Source organism: Rattus norvegicus, chromosome 14 (assembly GCF_036323735.1).
Source record: "Rattus norvegicus strain BN/NHsdMcwi chromosome 14, GRCr8, whole genome shotgun sequence".
Lineage (NCBI taxonomy): Eukaryota > Metazoa > Chordata > Mammalia > Rodentia > Muridae > Rattus > Rattus norvegicus.
Genome location: NC_086032.1, coordinates 68,880,901 through 68,900,310, shown reverse-complemented (window position 1 = coordinate 68,900,310; position 19,410 = coordinate 68,880,901).

Sequence of the window (19,410 nt, the reverse complement as noted above, 5' to 3'; positions counted from 1 at the left end):
AAGCAGTAAGGGAAAAAGGTCAAGTAACATATAAAGGGAGACCTATCAGAATCACACCAGACTTCTCGCCAGAAACTATGAAGGCCAGAAGATTCTGGACTGATGTCATACAGACCCTAAGAGAACACAAATGCCAGCCCAGGTTACTGTATCCAGCAAAACTCTCAATTAACATAGATGGAGAAACCAAGATATTCCGTGACAAAACCAAATTTACACAATATCTTTCTACAAATCCAGCACTACAAAGGATAATAAATGGTAAAGGCCAACATAAGGAGGCAAGCTATACCCTAGAAGAAGCAAGAAACTAATCGTCTTGGCAACAAAACAAAGAGAATGAAAGCACACAAACATAACTTCACATCCAAATATGAATATAAAGGGAAACAATAATCACTATTCCTTAATATCTCTCAATATCAATGGCCTCAACTCCCCAATAAAAAGACATAGATTAACAAACTGGATACACAACGAGGACCCTACATTCTGCTGCCTACAGGAAACACACCTCAGAGACAAAGACAGACACTACCTCAGAGTGAAAGGCTGGAAAACAACTTTCCAAGCAAATGGTCAGAAGAAGCAAGCTGGAGTAGCCATTCTAATATCAAATAAAATCAATTTCCAACTAAAAGTCATCAAAAAAGATAAGGAAGGACACTTCATATTCATCAAAGGAAAAATCCACCAAGATGAACTCTCAATCCTAAATATCTATGCCCCAAATACAAGGGTACCTACATACGTAAAAGAAACCTTACTAAAGCTCAAAACACACATTGCACCTCATACAATAATAGTGGGAGATTTCAACACCCCACTCTCATCAATGGACAGATCATGGAAACAGAAATTAAACAGTGATGTCGACAGACTAAGAGAAGTCATGAGCCAAATGGACTTAACGGATATTTATAGAACATTCTATCCTAAAGCAAAAGGATATACCTTCTTCTCAGCTCCTCATGGAACTTTCTCCAAAATTGACCATATAATTGGTCAAAAAACGGGCCTGAACAGGTACAGAAAGATAGAAATAATCCCATGCGTGCTATCGGACCACCACGGCCTAAAACTGGTCTTCAATAACAGTAAGGGAAGAATGCCCACATATACATGGAAATTGAACAATGCTCTACTCAATGATAACCTGGTCAAGGAAGAAATAAAGGAAGAAATTAAAAACGTTTTAGAATTTAATGAAAATGAAGATACAACATACCCAAACTTATGGGACACAATGAAAGCTGTGCTAAGAGGAAAACTCATAGCGCTGAGTGCCTGCAGAAAGAAACAGGAAAGAGCATATGTCAGCAGCTTGACAGCACACCTAAAAGCTCTAGAACAAAAAGAAGCAAAAACACCCAGGAGGAGTAGAAGGCAGGAAATAATCACTCTGAGCTGAAATCAACCAAGTAGAAACAAAAAGGACCATAAAAGAATCAACAGAACCAAAAGTTGGTTCTTTGAGAAAATCAACAAGATAGATAAACCCTTAGCCAGACTAACGAGAGGACACAGAGAGTGCGTCCAAATTAACAAAATCAGAAATGAAAAGGGAGACATAACTACAGATTAGGAGGAAATTCAAAAAATCATCAGATCTTACTATAAAAACCTATATTCAACAAAATTTGAAAATCTTCAGGACATGGACAATTTCCTAGACAGATACCAGGTATCGAAGTTAAATCAGGAACAGATAAACCAGTTAAACAACGCCATAACTCCTAAGGAAATAGAAGCAGTCATTAAAGGTCTCCCAACCAAAAAGAGCCCAGGTCCAGACGGGTTTAGTGCAGAATTCTTTCAAACCTTCATAGAAGACCTCATACCAATATTATCCAAAATATTCCACAAAATTGAAACAGATGGAGCCCTACCGAATTCCTTCTACGAAGCCACAATTACTCTTATACCTAAACCACACAAAGACACAACAAAGAAAGAGAACTTCAGACCAATTTCCCTTATGAATATCGACGCAAAAATACCCAATAAAATTCTGTCAAACCGAATTCAAGAGCACATCAAAACAATCATCCACCATGATCAAGTAGGCTTCATCCCAGGCATGCAGGGATGGTTTAATATACGGAAAACCATCAACGTGATCCATTATATAAACAAACTGAAAGAACAGAACCACATGAACATTTCATTAGATGGTGAGAAAGCATTTGACAAAATTCAACACCCCTTCATGATAAAAGTCCTGGATAGAATAGGAATTCAAGGCCCATACCTGAACATAGTAAAAGCCATATACAGCAAACCAGTTGCTAACATTAAACTAAATGGAGAGAAACTTGAAGCAATCCCAATAAAATCAGGGACTAGACAAGGCTGCCCACTCTCTCCCTACTTATTCAATATAGTTCTTAAAGTTCTAGCCAGAGTACTCAGAAAACAAAAGGAGATCAAGGGGATACAGATCGGAAAAGAAGAGGTCAAAATATCACTATTTGCAGATGACATGATTGTATATTTAAGTGATTCCAAAAGTTCCACCAGAGAACTACTAAAGCTGATCAACACCTTCAGCAAAGTGGCTGGGTATAAAATTAACTCAAATAAATCAGTTGCCTTCCTCTATACAAAAGAGAAACAAGCCGAGAAAGAAATTAGGGAAACGACACCCTTCATAATAGACCCAAATAATATAAAGTACCTCGGTGTGACTTTAACCAAGCAAGTAAAAGATCTGTACAATAAGAACTTCAAGACACTGAGGAAAGAAATTGAAGAAGACCTCAGAAGATGGAAAGATCTCCCATGCTCATGGATTGGCAGGATTAATATAGTAAAAATGGCCATTTTACCAAAAGCAATCTACAGATTCAATGCAATCCCCATCAAAATACCAATTCAATTCTTCAAAGAGTTAGACAGAACAATTTGCAAATTCATCTGGAATAACAAAAAACCCAGGATAGCTAAAGCTATCCTCAACAATAAAAGGACTTCAGGGGGAATCACTATCCCTGAACTCAAGCAGTATTACAGAGCAATAGTGATAAAAACTGCATGGTATTGGTACAGAGACAGACAGATAGACCAATGGAATAGAATTGAAGACCCAGAAATGAACCCACACACCTATGGTCACTTGATTTTTGAGAAAGGAGCCAAAACCATCCAATGGAAAAAAGATAGCATTTTCAGCAAATGGTGCTGGTTCAACTGGAGGGCAGCATATAGAAGAATGCAGATCGATCCATGCTTATCAACCTGTACAAAGCTTAAGTCCAAGTGGATCAAGGACCTCCACATCAAACCAGACACACTCAAACTAATAGAAGAAAAACTAGGGAAGCATCTGGAACACATGGGCACTGGAAAAAATTTCCTGAACAAAACACCAATGGCTTATGCTCTAAGATCAAGAATCGACAAATGGGATCTCATAAAACTGCAAAGCTTCTGTAAGGCAAAGGACACTGTGGTTAGGACAAAACGGCAACCAACAGATTGGGAAAAGATCTTTACCAATCCTACAACAGATAGAGGCCTTATATCCAAAATATACAAAGAACTCAAGAAGTTAGACCGCAGGGAAACAAATAACCCTATTAAAAAATGGGGTTCAGAGCTAAACAAAGAATTCACAGCTGAGGAATGCCAAATGGCTGAGAAACACCTAAAGAAATGTTCAACATCTTTAGTCATAAGGGAAATGCAAATCAAAACAACCCTGAGATTTCACCTCACACCAGTGAGAATGGCTAAGATCAAAAACTCAGGTGAGAGCAGATGCTGGCGAGGATGTGGAGAAAGAGGAACACTCCTCCATTGTTGGTGGGATTGCAGACTGGTAAAACCATTCTGGAAATCAGTCTGGAGGCTCCTCAGAAAATTGGACATTGAACTGCCTGAGGATCCAGCTATACCTCTCTTGGGCATATACCCAAAAGATGCCTCAACATATAAAAGAGACAAGTGCTCCACTATGTTCATCGCAGCCTTATTTATAATAGCCAGAAACTGGAAAGAACCCAGATGCCCTTCAACAGAGGAATGGATACAGAAAATGTGGTACATCTAGACAATGGAATATTACTCAGCTATCAAAAACGAGTTTATGAAATTCGTAGGCAAATGGTTGGGACTAGAAAATATCATCCTGAGTGAGCTAACCCAATCACTGAAAGACATACAAGGTATGCACTCATTGATAAGTGGCTATTAGCCCAAATGCTTGAATTACCCTAGATCCCTAGAACAAATGAAACTCAAGACGGATGATCAAAATGTGAATGCTTCACTCCTTCTTTAAATGAGGAAAAAGAATACCCTTGGCTGGGAAGGGAGAGGCAAAGATTAAAACAGAGACTGAAGGAACAACCATTCAGAGCCTGCCCAACAGGTGGCCCATACATATACAGCCACCCAATTGGACAAGATGGATGAAGCAAAGAAGTGCAGACCGACAGGAGCTGGATGTAGATCGCTCCTGAGAGACACAGCCAGAATACAGCAAATACAGAAGCGAATGCCAGGAGGAAACCACTGAACTGAGAATAGGTCCCCCGTTGAAGGAATCAGAGAAAGAACTGGAAGAGCTTGAAGGGGCTCGAGACCCCAAAAGTACAACAATGTCAAGCAACCAGAGCTTCCGCGGACTAAGCCACTACCTAAAGACTATACATGGACTGACCCTGGACTCTGACACCATAGGTAGCAATGAATATCCTAGTAAGAGCACCAGTGGAAGGGGAAGCCCTGGGTCCTGCTAAGACTGAACCCCCAGTGAACTAGTCTATGGGGGTGGGCGGCAATGGGGGGAGGGTTGGGAGGGGAACACCCATAAGGAAGGGGAGGGGGGAGGTAGATGTTTGCCTGGAAACCGGGAAAGGGAATAACACTCGAAATGTATATAAGAAATACTCAAGTTAATAAAAAAAAATCTATTTTTACTGAAAAAAAAAAGATACAAAATCTTCCAGAATGACTGTGCCTTGCAAGGATTTCTTAGTAATTATAGGACCCAAAGTTCAGGTAGGAATATCCAAGTTGCCACCCACAGATTCTTTTTTTTTTTTTCATTTGTTGGAAAGTTTTTATTTATTTTCTTTCTTTTTTCTTTTCCATTTTTAATAGGGTTATTTGTTTCCCTGCGGTCTAACTTCTTGAGTTCTTTGTATATTTTGGCTATAAGGCCTCTATCTGTTGTAGGATTGGTAAAGATCTTTTCCCAATCTGTTGGTTGCCATTTTGTCCTAACCACAGTGTCCTTTGCCTTATAGAAGCTTTGCAGTTTTATGAGATCCCATTTGTCAATTCTTGATCTTAGAGCATAAGCCATTGGTGTTTTGTTCAGGAAATTTTTTCCAGTGCCCATGTGTTCCAGATGCTTCCCTAGTTTTTCTTCTATTAGTTTGAGTGTGTCTAGTTTGATGTGGAGGTCCTTGATCCACTTGGACTTAAACTTCGTACAGGGTGATAAGGATGGATCGATCTGCATTCTTCTACATGTTGCCCTCCAGTTGAACCAGCACCATTTGCTGAAAATGCTATCTTTTTTCCATTGGATGGTTTTGGCTCTTTTGTCAAAAATCAAGTGACCATAGGTGTGTGGGTTCATTTCTGGGTCTTCAATTCTATTCCATTGGTCTATCTGTCTGTCTCTGTACCAATACCATGCAGTTTTTATCACTATTGCTCTGTAATACTGCTTGAGTTCAGGGATAGTGATTCCCCCTGAAGTCCTTTTATTGTTGAGGATAGCTTTAGCTATCCTGGGTTTTTTGTTATTCCAGATGAATTTGCAAATTGTTCTGTCTAACTCTTTGAAGAATTGGATTGGTATTTTGATGGGGATTGCATTGAATCTGTAGATTGCTTTTGGTAAAATGGCCATTTTTACTATATTAATCCTGCCAATCCAAGAGCATGGGAGATCTTTCCATCTTCTGAGGTCTTCTTCAATATCCTTCTTCAGTGTCTTGTAGTTCTTATTGTACAGATCTTTTACTTGCTTGGTTAAAGTCACACCGAGGTACTTTATATTATTTGGGTCTATTATGAAGGGCGTCGTTTCCCTAATTTCTTTCTCGGCTTGTTTCTCTTTTGTGTAGAGGTTGGCAACTGATTTATTTGAGTTAATTTTATACCCAGCCGCTTTGCTGAATTTGTTTATCAGCTTTAGTAGTTCTCTGGTGGAACTTTTGGGATCACTTAAATATACTATCATATCATCTGCAAACAGTGATATTTTGACTTCTTCTTTTCCGATCTGTATCCCCTTGACCTCCTTTTGTTGTCTGATTGCTCTGGCTAGAACTTCAAGAACTATATTGAATAAGTAGGGAGAGAGTGGGCAGCCTTGTCTAGTCCCTGATTTTAGTGGGATTGCTTCGAGTTTCTCTCCATTTAGTTTAATGTTAGCAACTGGTTTGCTGTATATGGCTTTTACTATGTTCAGGTATGGGCCTTGAATTCCTATTCTTTCCAGGACTTTTATCATGAACGGGTGTTGAATTTTGTCAAATGCTTTCTCAGCATCTAATGAAATGATCATGTGGTTCTGTTCTTTCAGTTTGTTTATATAATGGATCACGTTGATGGTTTTCCGTATATTAAACCATCCCTGCATGCCTGGGATGAAGCCTACTTGATCATGGTGGATGATTGTTTTGATGTGCTCTTGAATTCGGTTTGCCAGAATTTTATTGGGTATTTTTGCGTCGATATTCATAAGGGAAATTGGTCTGAAGTTCTCTTTCTTTGTTGTGTCTTTGTGTGGTTTAGGTATAAGAGTAATTGTGGCTTCATAGAAGGAATTCGGTAGGGCTCCATCTGTTTCAATTTTGTGGAATAGTTTGGATAATATTGGTATGAGGTCTTCTATGAAGGTTTGATAGAATTCTGCACTAAACCCGTCTGGACCTGGGCTCTTTTTGGTTGGGAGACCTTTAATGACTGCTTCTTTTTCCTTAGGAGTTATGGCGTTGTTTAACTGGTTTATCTCTTCCTGATTTAACTTCGATAACTGATATCTGTCTAGGAAATTGTCCATTTCCTGAAGATTTTCAAGTTTTGTTGAATATAGGTTTTTATAGTAAGATCTGATGATTTTTTGAATTTCTTCTGAATCTGTTGTTATGTCTCCCTTTTCATTTCTGATTTTGTTAATTTGGACGCACTCTCTGTGTCCTCTCGTTAGTCTGGCTAAGGGTTTATCTATCTTGTTGATTTTCTCAAAGAACCAACTTTTGGTTCTGTTGATTCTTTTTATGGTACTTTTTGTTTCTACCTGGTTGATTTCAGTTCTGAGTTTGATTATTTCCTGCCTTCTACTCCTCCTGGGTGTATGTGCTTCTTTTTGTTCTAGAGCTGTTAGATGTGCTGTCAAGCTGCTGACATATGCTCTTTCCTGTTTCTTTCTGCAGGCACTCAGCGCTATGTGTTTTCCTCTTAGCACAGCTTTCATTGTGTCCCATAAGTTTGGGTATGTTGTACCTTCATTTTCATTAAATTCTAAAAAGTTTTTAATTTCTTTCTTTATTTCTTCCTTGACCAGGTTATCAGTGAGTAGAGCATTGTTCAATTTCCATGTATATGTGGGCATTCTTCCCTTATTTTTATTGAAGAACAGTTTTAGGCCGTGGCGGTCTGAGAGCACGCATGGGATTATTTCTATCTTTTTGTACCTGTTGAGGCCAGTTTTTTGACCAATTATATGGTCAATTTTGGAGAAATTGGAGCTCCATGAGGAGCTGAGAAGAAGGTACATCCTTTTGCTTTAGGATAGAATGTTCTATAAATATCCGTTAAGTCCATTTGGCTCATGACTTATCTTAGTCTGTCGACATCACTGTTTAATTTCTGTTTCCATGATCTGTCCATTGATGAGAGTGGGGTGTTGAAATCTCCCACTATTATTGTGTGAGGTGCAATGTGTGTTTTGAGCTTTAGTAAGGTTTCTTTTACGTATGTAGTTGCCCTTGTATTTGGGGCATAGATATTTAGGATTGAGAGTTCATCTTGGTGGATTTTTCCTTTGATGAATATGAAGTGTCCTTCCTTATCTTTTTTGATGACTTTTAGTTGGAAATTGATTTTATTTGATATTAGAATGGCTACTCCAGCTTGCTTCTTCTGACCATTTGCTTGGAAAGTTGTTTTCCAGCCTTTCACTCTGAGGTAGTGTCTGTCTTTGTCTCTGAGGTGTGTTTCCTGTAGGCAGCAGAATGCAGGGTCCTCGTTGCGTATCCAGTTTGTTAATCTATGTCTTTTTATTGGGGAGTTGAGGCCATTGATATTGAGAGATATTAAGGAATAGTGATTTTTGTTTCCCTTTATATTCATATTTGGATGTGAGGTTATGTTTGTGTGCTTTCATTCTCTTTGTTTTGTTGCCAAGACGATTAGTTTCTTGCTTCTTCTAGGGTATAGCTTGCCTCCTTATGTTGGGCTTTACCATTTATTATCCTTTGTAGTGCTGGATTTGTAGAAAGATATTGTGCAAATTTGGTTTTGTCATGAAATATCTTGGTCTCTCCATCAATGTTAATTGAGTTTTGCTGGATACAGTAACCTGGGCTGGCATTTGTGTTCTCTTAGGGTCTGTGTGACATCAGTCCAGGATCCTCTGGCCTTCATAGTTTCTGGCGAGAAGTCTGGTGTGATTCTGATAGGTCTCCCTTTATATGTTACTTGACCTTTTTCCCTTACTGCTTTTAATATTCTTTCCTTATTTTGTGCGTTTGGTGTTTTGACAATTATGTGACAGGAGGTGTTTCTTTTCTGGTCCAATCTATTTGGAGTTCTGTAAGCTTCTTGTATGTCTATGGGTATCTATTTTTTTAGGTTAGGGAAGTTCTCTTCTATGATTTTGTTGAAGATATTTACTGGTCCTTGAGCTGGGAGTCTTCACTCTCTTCTATACCTATAACCTTAGGTTTGATCTTCTCATTGAGTCCTGGATTTCCTGTATGTTGGAGCAGTAGCTCTTTCTGCTTTACATTATCTTTGACAGTTGAGTCAATGATTTCTATGGAATCTTCTGCTCCTGAGATTCTCTCTTCCATCTCTTGTATTCTGTTGGTGAAGCTTGTATCTACAGATCCTTGTCTCTTCTTTTGGTTTTCTATATCCAGGGTTGTTTCCATGTGTTCTTTCTTGATTGCTTCTATTTCCATTTTTAATTCCTTCAACTGTTTGATTGTGTTTTCCTGGAATTCTTTCAGGGATTTTTGTGTCTCCTCTCTATGGGCTTCTACTTGTTTATTTATGTTTTCCTGGAATTCTTTCAGGGATTTTTGTGTCTCCTCTCTATGGGCTTCTACTTGTTTATTTATGTTTTCCTGGAATTCTTTCAGGCATTTTTGCGATTCCTCTCTGTAGGCTTCTACTTGTTCTCTAAGGGAGTTCTTCACGTCTTTCTTGAAGTCCTCCAGCATCATGTTCAAAAATGATTTTGAAACTAGATCTTGCTTTTCTGGTGTGTTTGGATATTCCATGTTTGTTTTGATGGGAGAATTGGGCTCCGATGGTTCCATGTAGTCTTGGTTTCTGTTGCTTGGGTTCCTGCGCTTGCCTCTCGCCATCAGATTATCTCTAGTGTTACTTTGTTCTGCTATTTCTGACAGTGGCTAGACTGTCCTACAAGCCCGTGTGTCAGGAGTGCTGTAGACCTGTTTTCCTCTCTTTCAGTCAGTTATGGGGACAGAGTGTTCTGCTTTTGGGCGTGTAGTTTTTCCTCTCTACAGGTCTTCAGCTGTTCCTGTGGGCCTGTGTCTTGAGTTCACCAGGCAGCTTTCTTGCAGCAGAAAAGTTGGTCTTACCTGTGGTCCCGAGGCTCAAGTTCGCTTGTGGGGTGCTGCCCACGGGCTCTCTGCAGCGGCAGCAACCAGGAAGACCTGTGCCCCCCCTTCCGGGAGCTTCAGTGCACCAGGGTTCCAGATGGTCTTTGGCTTTTTCCTCTGGCGTCCGAGATGTGTGTGCAGAGAGCAGTCTCTTCTGGTTTCCCAGGCTTGTCTGCCTCTCTGAAGGTTTAGCTCTCCCTCCCACGGGATTGGGTGCAGAGAACTGTTTATCCGGTCTGTTTACTTCAGGTTTCGGTGGTGTCTCAGGCAGGGGTCCTGCGGCTCCTGGGCCTTCCCCCACGGGAGCCCAGAGGCCTTATACATTTTCCTCTTGGGCCAGGGATGTGGGCAGGGGTGAGCAGTGTTGGTGGTCTCTTCTGCTCTGCAGCCTCAGGAGTGCCCACCTGACCAGGCGGTTGGGTCTCTGCCACCCACAGATTCTTATAATAGGGAAATGTAGACTCGGGTAATTTAATCAGTATTCCCAACTCAAATATTTATGTAATATGGACATAAATCCTGGCAAAGGAAATTAGGGCCACATTGTTTATGTTTCAAGATATGTTAATCTATTGTCTATTTTATTTGTTGGGGTTTTAACACAGTTTAAACACAGCTTGAGAAGGTAGTATTTCCAAAATACTTTTAAATTCTGAACCTTATTTCAATACATTCCAGGTCTGTTGCATCTGCTGCTGCTTGAAAGCTGAGATTAGGATCATGCCCTTCTTCTGCCTTTCAGTGTCAGATTATCTCCACTGCTCTGTGGATTTCCCTATGTTCTAGCTTATGCTACTTCTCCTCTATTTAAATTCATCTCTGCTGGTGAAAAGAAATCACACACACACACACACACACACACACACACACACACACACACTCAAAGATTTTATTGGCTGCAGGAGTTTGAAGATAAGTATTTAGAAAGATTTTCCTGACTTCTCATCTTGTCTGTTTGTATATGCATATGTGTCTATGTCTGTACCAGTCTCTATGTATACCTGCATAATGAGTAGCCTATTACTTTATGACTGAATTCATTTCCTGCTTTATTGTGTGGTCACAAATTTATTGGCCAAGCTGCTATAGCTTAGGTGTTTACTTTTTTTCTAAATGGTTTTCTCTAATTCACTGGGACATATTGGTCTTATTTTCCTGAGCTGCCAGAGGTAATAATTAAACTTCCTAACTTGTAATAATCTTGAACTCCATAGCTTGACTAGGAGATATTTGCAAGTTGTAGATATTGATTAAAACAACAAAATTGTGATTTTCTTCATTTGTGTATACCAATGTAAAATTGAGATTTCTGAAACTTAGTAACCATTAGTGAGTTTTGGACAGTTTATAACTAATGGAAAATAATTACTTTGATAGAAAACAAAAAAAAAACCAATGATACATTTTTCTTTCTTCTTGTACACTGGGAACTTTTTGTTTGTTTGTTTGTTTGTTTGTTTGTTTTAATGGATATTTTATTTATTTCCATTTCAAATTTTATCCCCTTTTCCAGTTTTCTGTTTTTGTTAATACTTGTCCCAGAAAACAGTAAGAATTTTTCAAAAGAAAGTACTAAAATCCAAGGAGAAAAGTATCTGTGTATTGGACAAGTGGGGAGGGAAATCATAACAGTCTGAGATGAAGGGAGAAAAAAACTTGATCCATCAGTGAGGACCTGCTAGCAACTGAAGAAAAACCAGCATATTTGAATTACAGTGCTCTATTAACTGATTTTTATGAATTATTTATTTGCTTGTTAATTTCTATTTTTATTTATGAGCATATGTCTGTGTTTGTGTGTGTCTCTCTGTGTGTGTGTGTGTGTGTGTGTGTGTGTGTGTGTATGTGTGTGTGTGTTGGGGGAAGATAATTATGGAGCCCAGAAAAGTGGTGTTGGGTTACAGGCTATTGTAAGTACCCTAATGTGGTTGTCTGGACTCAAAATTTTAAACCTCTCTCTATTGGAGCAGTGTGTGCTCTTAAGCACAGACTCATCTCTCCTTAGTCCCTTAACTGTTAATATTTAAATACTAAGTAAACTTGAAAACTCCTAGTCACAAAGTTTCAGGTATAGGAAATAACAAGCTTTTGTTTAAAAAAAAAAACATAAAAAAATCTCCTGTGATCAAATGGTTTGTTGAGATATAAATGAACACCATGTGCTTCCAGTATGTCCAGAGTAACAGTGTCCCATCTACCAGGTGGAGAGGAAAGGAAATGGAAGGCATCTGTAGCTGTGCCATGTTCAACTACTGTAACAAATACATCTATCACAGTCACATTTTCAGACACTGGGACACCTTTTCCTCTACTTTCTCCCAAGAGCAGAGTTTTGTACTTCATAGAAGTCCTGCTTATATGCAAGGATGCATTGCTGGATCTATGGAGCAGATGAACTGACAGAATCATTCCCAATTTTCAAGAAGGAAAAAAAGGATTAAGAATGCACAGAATGAGAGTTTGAAAACAAAGCTATTTTGATATTGGCCAAAGATGCTGAGGTCATGATTGTAACAGCAAAGCTTGTGAGTGGCATAACTGGAAATATATGACCTTTATTTGCCTCTGAAAACCACAGCTGCCTTATGAGTTACTCATATATATCCAATGAACACTTAGGGGATAACAGTTACCTTGGGTACAGAAGGTGTTGGAACTGGAGTTGCAGAGTCATGAGTTGCCTCATATGGGTGTTGGGAACTAAGCCTGGGTTCTCTGCGAAAGCAGTAAGTATTTTTAACCACTGAGCCATCTCTTCAGTCCTGTGACCATCTTCTTAAAGAAAACATGCTTTCCCAATGTCTGAGACACACATTGGCATATTCTAAAGAAATCTTGATATTTTACTCACCAGGAACAGCAAAGAGCAAACATGCCAAGACCCTGAGGCAGGAGAGAATGCAAAGTAACAGGCCTGAATGACCTGAATGAAATTCAATCATTCCAATTCTGACAGAGAAGCAGGAATGATATAAGCAGGCTGGAGACACTAGCAGGGGGCCTTGTTTGCTGAATCTCTCCTCATTCCAGCACATTTGGCTACATCTCTGAGCACATAATTCAGGCTTGCCCAGGTTTCTAATCAGGAAATCCCTGCTGTTCTTTATGTCTAAACGCAGCCAGTGCTGTGAAAGAACCTCACTTTGACCTTTGGTTCCTTGAGAAAAGGAGTCAGGATCTTGAAGATTGTCAAGGGAATCTCTTGACTTTGATTTACCAAGAATGAAAATTGCAATAACAAGGTATTGAGTTCGTCAAAGCAAAAATCCATTTACAAATGAGAGTATCTTTCCAGGAGGAGTTAATCCTTCAGTTCCTTGCCAGATTCAATGGGCACCAGACACTGGGAGATTAAATAGATCGTCAAGACAGCCTGGTAATTCAATATGAAACATTTTTGATCCTAGGCTTGCTTTACTGAGACAAGTTTGTAGGATAGAGACACCCCTGTTAGCATTTCCGTAGTTTCATTTAAAACTTGTGTTTGTTAATCTCTAGGGTGGAATCCATCGAATAGTCCCAACACTCTGGATCATTAAAGACACATTCCTTTGTGTACTAGATTTATTTTAAGTTGTTTGTCTCTGTATTCCCCAAGATACCACATGTATCCAATGATGATTTATACTTTCTAATAAATTTTAACTTAAGTTGCATTATAATACTAAAGGATTGTTCATTGATACAATAACAATCCTTCCATAGGGTAATGGCCTTCCATAGGGTAATGGAGTTGGCCTTCCATAGGGTAATGGCCAACTCGACCATAAAAGACAAATGATACGAGATGATTCCATGGGACAAGTTGTTTATTTTAAAGAATATTTAAAAATACTTCTTTGAGAGTTTTAATTTTCACAGATCCTCGTTTGATCATATAAACTCCCCTCAATCAACTCATCACAGATCAATTCCCCTTCCCTATTCATACACCTTCATGCCTTTTAATATTTTTAATTATACCCTTCAAAACAATTTGTACTGCTCAAACACATCTTTGATGTATGGTCTTCCACTAGAGAATGATCTATTTCACTCTTATAGAAAATTATTTCTTTCTTTCCCAGAAGCTAACCATCTCATTTTAGTTCACAGCTAGAGGTGGGATTAGGCACCCAACTCTACTCTTCACGCTGGCATTTGGTTGAGCTTTGGATCGTACAGGTTTTGTATGAGCCATCATGATTGCTGGGAACACAAGTATCAGTAGCCCTACCATGTCCAGATGTTTCATTGCAATCAGCCACTGCATCTGGCTCTAAAACTCTTTCTTTTTCCTTCTGAAGTGATCCCTGAACCTAGGGAGTGTGGGCATAGCATATTATATTATCTAGTGCTGAGTGTTCTACAGTCTTTTATTCTCAGCACTGTAGCCAGGTTTGGTGTTTGTATAATTCAGCATTTACTACAAAGAGAAGCTTCTCAGGTGAGAGTATAGAGCTACATTGATCAAATGGGTGTAATAATAAATCATTAGAACCATTTGCAGCCTAATAGTTATAGGTTCTGCTCTAGAACCTAGGGCATGTCTAGTCATAGGTTCTGGGACTGATAATGGTGCCAGGTACACTTTGTTTATTTGTTTGTTTGTTTTTGTCTAGTATATCTTGACTTAAACCTAATAAGAAAGTAGGTTGTTAATTTCATGATGTTCATATTACTGTAGCACTGGTGGGCATATCTTGCCTAGCCAGTTACTGTTGTAACTTGCAGGGTTCACAGCCGGATATGATTGATAGTTACTTTCCTCTTCTGGTAGCTTGCATAAATTCTTCCAGTGCTATGAAAGATAGCCAGTGGTTATGACACATCCAAGACTGTAACTGTCAGATTTTACCAACATCTGACACAAGTATTCGGTGATTTCTGCAGTAGGATATCATCAAGTTCTGGAGAGTAACCAATAATGATTGCAAAAGATTCTAACATTTGGAGCTGAGGTCTATGGGAACTCATTAGTCAATAACTCCAAAAGAAGCAGTGCATCCTGGTCTGGCACTAGGCTTTGGTACTACCAATGTTCTATGGCACGTTCAATCCCTGCACCTTTAGGGTCCTCTACAAAACAAAAAGAAAGCACTTCAAAATTCTTGCAGTGATCAGTGTAAAGTAAACTATATGACAAACTTTATTCTCCTGGTGATGATGATCCACGTAAACTAGAATCTGGTACTTGACTGTTCTGTCTTTCTTATCATGGTTTCCTGTGGACAATTTAGTGGGATTCTTATGCTCACAGACGAAGGAAGAATTATATAACAAGACAAGAAGCCAAGACCTCAGTCTCATGATGAGCTTGTTTAAGGGTCCATGGTACATTCAATCCCTGACTTTTCTTATTAAGAACAGATGAACACGAAATTCTAGGAGGCGTGGAGCGACCTTACATTTGACCATTTTCCAAAGAAAAAGAGAGAACACGATCAGCGTTAGTTTGCTTGGCAACATCTTCCATCAAGTAAAACAATGAAAGTCTATTGGATGTTTGTCCTGAGAGCATTCTCCCAGTGCCTGGTGGTACATTAATGACTTATATCAATTTGGCTTTGTCATGAATTTACTTGTTCTGATTTTATTTAATTTATCAAACCTCTATTCACAACAGCCTGTTTGTGTGTGTGTGTGTGTGTGTGTGTGTGTGTGTGTAGTCTTTCTTGGATACACTGTTATCCTTCAATCAGTGAGGTAACATTTCTAAGCTTCTATAGTGTCAAAGAGAACATACTTTTACATGGCCAATAAATTAATATTAACCAGTTTAATTGGTTTTTAACACGCAACTCATGGTTCTGAACCTATGTCCATTATTTTTCCATGTCATCTAATGTCTTTTAATGTGGTACTCACCTCTCTAGTAGGACAGAATCAGTTGTTACAGAACCACTTTAGGTACATGATGAATAGTCACTAAAACAGGCACACGAACAAGCTGTTCAGATACTTTGGATGACTTAAGTCTCCAGATTGTCTTTTGCTCTTTCGACAACAGATGAACAGTCTATCCACAGAAGGAAGGTGAGAGCTGAAACATTTCTTCTTGGAGAACCATGGAATAGACTACATTGTTAGGAATGGTTTTAATGAATTTAGAATAAAAGCATGATAACCATATCCAAAGAATGATTGCATACACATTTTTCAAAATACCAGACAATTTCTTGATCTTGAACCTAAGAGTTTTTCATTTTAAGCTCCTATATGCATGGTTCCCCTCCTGTTCAACTAATCTCTCTTGGTGCTACATTTAGTTTATGATACAGAGATCAAAAAAAGGCACATCATTGAGTGATTATAGTACTTTCTCCATGTGGGGAACCATAGGGAATTTGGAAATCAATGAATGTTGGTTCTAACTTCATTATGATTTACTAAGCATATGCCCCTGAGTAGGCACCTGACTATTGTGCTTTGTTACTATTTTTTTCTTTTTCTTCTCACTTTATTCTTTTCCATGTAGGTGTTTTTATTTTTTACTTTATGTGTATGAGTGTTTTGTACGTATGTACATTCATGCTCCAAAATGCATGCCTGGTGCCCTCAGAGGCCAGAACTGAATGTGAGATGGCCCTGGTACTGGAGTTACAGACACCTGTGAGACAATGTGTAGGTGCTGGGAACTGAACCAGGTGCTGGTAATCGAACCTGGGTCCCCAGGAAGAACATCCAGTGTTCTTAACCACTGAGCCTCTTTAGCGCTGGTATCTATTTCTTTTCTTTTCTTTTCTTTTCGTTGGGTATTTTATTTACATTTCATATGTTAGCCCCTTTCTCAGCTTCCCCCCTGGAAACTCTCTATCCCATCTTCCCCCTGCTTCTATGAGGGTGCTCCGCCACCTACCCACCCACTGCCTCCTCCCTGTCCTGTCATTTCCCTAGACTGGGGCATGGAGCCTTCCCAGTACCAAAGGCCTCTTTGCCCATTGATGCCCGACAAGGCCATCCTCTGCTACATATGCAGCTGCAGGCATGAGTCACTCCATGTATACTCTTTGTTTGGTGGCTTAGTCCCTGGGAGCTCTGGAGATCTGGTTAGTTGATAGTGTTGTTCTTCTTATGGGTTGCAAATCCCTTCAGCTACTTCAGTCCTTTCTCTAACTCCTCCAATGCAGACCCCACACCCAGTCCAATGATTGGCTGCGAGCATCCAGCTCTGTTATTTGTCAGGCTCTGGCAGAGCCTCTCAGGAGACAGGTATGTGTGTATATATATATATATATATATATATATATATATATATATATATATATGTGTGTGTGTGTGTGTGTGTGTGTATATATATACACACACATTTATATGTATGTATATATATATGTATATATGTATATATATGTATATGTGTATATATGTGTATATACACACATATAATATATGTATATATACACACATATATAATATATACGTACATATTATATATGTATATGCATGTGTGCATGTGTGTGTGTATGTATGTATGTATGTATGTATGTATGTATATTAGCTATATACCCATGCGGGGCAGGCTCTGAATTCACTCTCTGCTCCAAACTTTTTCTCCAAATCTCCTCCTATGAAGATTTTTATTCTTCCTTCTAAGAAGGATTGAAGCATCCACACTTTTGTCTTCCTTCTTCTTGAGCTTCATATGGGATATGAATTGTATCTTGGGTATTCTGAGCCTTTGGGCTAATATCCACTTATCAGTGAGTGCATACCATGTGTGTTCTTATGTGACTGGGTTACCTCACTCAGGATTATATTTTCTAGTTTCAATTTGCATAAGAATTTCATGTAGTCTAGATCCACCTGCCTCTGCCTGGGATTAAAGGCATGTCCTACTATGCTGGGCTTGATGGCGCTTTAGAACACTAATTTCATTTTCTAATTCTTCAGTTTGTTTTGTAAGTAGTTCGTGGTGTTTAGTTTGTCTTTTATGTAAATTAACTGTATCTGGGATCTTTAGAGAAGAGACATTAGTGAATCCTCAGTTACTGGTTCACATGATTATGTCATTGGGGCCTTCCTGGCATTTCTTTCTTTTCTGATTAGTCATTTCTTCCAACTTATCGGCAGATAATTTCACTCCTATCATATCTTTTCTAAACACTGTTATGCTGGATTGGCTCTGAGACTGTGAATATTCTTTGTATTCAGAAAGTTTTCACATTGATAAGGATACAACATTGACAAGTTAGTAGAGTGATCTGTTGTCAGTCCAAAGACATCTTGCATAATTTCTTGATTCATAACAGCATTCAGGAAGGCTGTTCTCTCCTCCTGTCAATAGCTTGTACATAAGCATTTGTAAGAGTTCAGTATAATTTTCACTGACAGCCAGTGTATGCAGTCTTTGTTTCTTACTTTAGCATTCACTTGATGATCAAAGGTTGTGTGGAGTGGAGAACACAGTTGCTAAACATTCATGATGTCTGGGGTCAGCACTGCTCTCCAGTGGAATAGAGAGGAGGCATTCTCTTTTCTTGACATTGTAGAGTCTTCATCAGACTGCACTACTCATGGATAGTCAGACACACAAGCGAGATAGAGAGTAATTGGGAGTGCAGATAATCCCCAAGAAGCTGCATCACTGAAAAGTCCCATCGTGTCATGGATTTTTGACCTCATGGAAGTCACATTAAGGAATACCCATTTTTCAACTTTCTATACACTCCTGAGCCTCATGCTAGTTAGCATTCAAGCTGAATCTTTCAGCATTCAGTTAACATAGAAACAAGACTTCTGTTTTAGGTGCTGGAGAGATGAATCAGCAGTTAAAAGCTCTTGTTGGGTTGGGTTCCCAGCACCCACTTCATTAACACAGCTCACAAGCCTCTCTAACGCCACCTTCAGGGGATCTGGTACCTTTGGCCCCCATGGACACCTGCATTCACACAGACATAACGATATTCAGACATACACATGTATACATAATTAAAAATAAGTTTTTCATTTCAAAAAGGCTCTTGTTGAAGTTGGGTATGGCAGTATTCACCTGTAATCTCAGCATCTGGGAAGCAAAGGCAGGAAGATCAGGAGTTCTGAGCCTACTAGTTAGCATACATGTCAACGACAAAAGACTCCTGATAGTACTGTAAATCCAATATTTTTTAAGGATGTCTTTCTTTAAGAATACCTTCTCGTGGGGTTGGGGATTTAGCTCAGTGGTAGAGCACTTGCCTAGCAAGCGCAAGGCCCTGGGTTCGGTCCCCAGCTCCGAAAAAAAAGAAAAAAAAAGAATACCTTCTCGTACATTCTGAAATATTCTGAAAAAGTTAAGTCTGTGCCTCCCGTATTCCGTTAGAATTAACTTTATTATATGATAGAACATCAGGAGCACAGCCAGAAACTTTGGCTAAGGCTAAATGCTCTGGGTTCCATACTGATAACGTCCTTCCCTGGAGTTTCTGCTAGTGTCCTTGCCTGGGATAAGGGTTATTAATAATTCTGTTTGAATTTTGCTTTAAAACCATTTTAACTTAAAAGTGGAGCGGGTGTGGTAAACTGCAAGTCCCTTTCCACATAAAGATTCTATTTCCCCCTCCCCCTAGCTTTTTTGCAATTTTCATCCTTGGATTTCTTTTGGTTGGTTGATTCGTTTGCTGGACTGGGAACTGAACAC